The following is a 1361-nucleotide window of genomic DNA, read 5'->3' as shown; positions in this document are numbered from 1 at the left end:
CGCACGCACACTCACGCATGCAAACACACACACACACACACACACACACACACATATATATATATACATATATATATATATATATACATTCGAAACATTTTAAACCCTTGCCGGATACAAATAAGTATGGAGTCCTCTAACTTTGATCTGTCCTCCTCGGACAGGAATGTCTTTAACAGCAACTCCCGATTATAAGAATGCGCTGTCTAGGGTATGTATAAAGTCGCACCAAACACTCGACGGAAGCGAATCAAGAAGCAGGGAGGTGATCTGCTTTGATCCACCATGTCACCAAGACATCATCAGGAAAATAGACAGGAGTTTCCTAAGTATAAGAAGGCATCGTTTCCCAGCGATACACAACTGCAACTTGCTCTTCAAGTCACGTTATGTCATACACGAACAGCAAAGCATCCTACCGCAAATTCTACAAATACACAAACACTCTACACCATTAATTTACTTCTGTTGTTAATATCCACGTGCATTTCCTCTCAAAAATCCTGTTCCTCTCTAAAGTTGTCCTATACAGCAATCATAACTCTCCCGGATGGAATTGAAAGGAATTATATTGGTCTACCTGCAAACACTTTTAAGAATAGTTTCCTTCTTCATATCCTCGTATCCAAGGCAATGAAAGAAGAAACAGTCTACATTTATGTCTTAATTCATCTCAAATTCTGTGACCTGGAAGTTTCATGGCTACCAATTCAGTAACAAATCGTCAAAAGGTCAACTGGTACTTTCAGGAATCACAGAACTGTAGGCTTTGCTTAACAGAAATGTTTCAAACTCTGAGGCGACCAAATTTATTGTCCAGTTCCTACCATCGAAGGAAGATCTTAAAAAAAAAATGCCAAAGCAACGGAATATCACAATTCCCTAACAGAAAGTCCCCCTCCCCTTGGAAGGAGCCCACCTTCATCTATACACTGACTTCATATAATTCTATTTTGTAAGACATATGAAGCTCCTCTCCACTTTTTTGGAAAGCAGACACGTGATAGCTACTCCTTGTCTTTTCCTGGGTAACCCGTCGAGCAAGGAGTCACTGTTTTTTGTGACATACCTTCTTCGAGCATTTTTTTAAAAACTGGATCAAAGATGGAGGAATGGGCGACAATCTTTTACTTTTGCAAACAAGACGGGAATAAAAGATAAAACATTGCTGATGTCGCTGCTGTTATCTTTGGTATGATACTGTTTTAAATTAGTATTAAATTGGAATTTATATTCCTAGCACAATGCCTTTTTGTGCCTTCAACAGAGCGCTGTAAATTTGAAGTTCGGCCTGGTTTTTGAATTTTTACATTATCTTTTTCATTTGAATTCTATTTTATCGTTCTTTTTTTTTTTTTTTT

The sequence above is a fragment of the Octopus bimaculoides genome, chromosome 1, assembly GCF_001194135.2.
Source record: "Octopus bimaculoides isolate UCB-OBI-ISO-001 chromosome 1, ASM119413v2, whole genome shotgun sequence".
In the NCBI taxonomy this organism is placed as follows: Eukaryota; Metazoa; Mollusca; class Cephalopoda; order Octopoda; family Octopodidae; genus Octopus; species Octopus bimaculoides.
Note: the sequence above shows the minus strand (reverse complement) of the source record.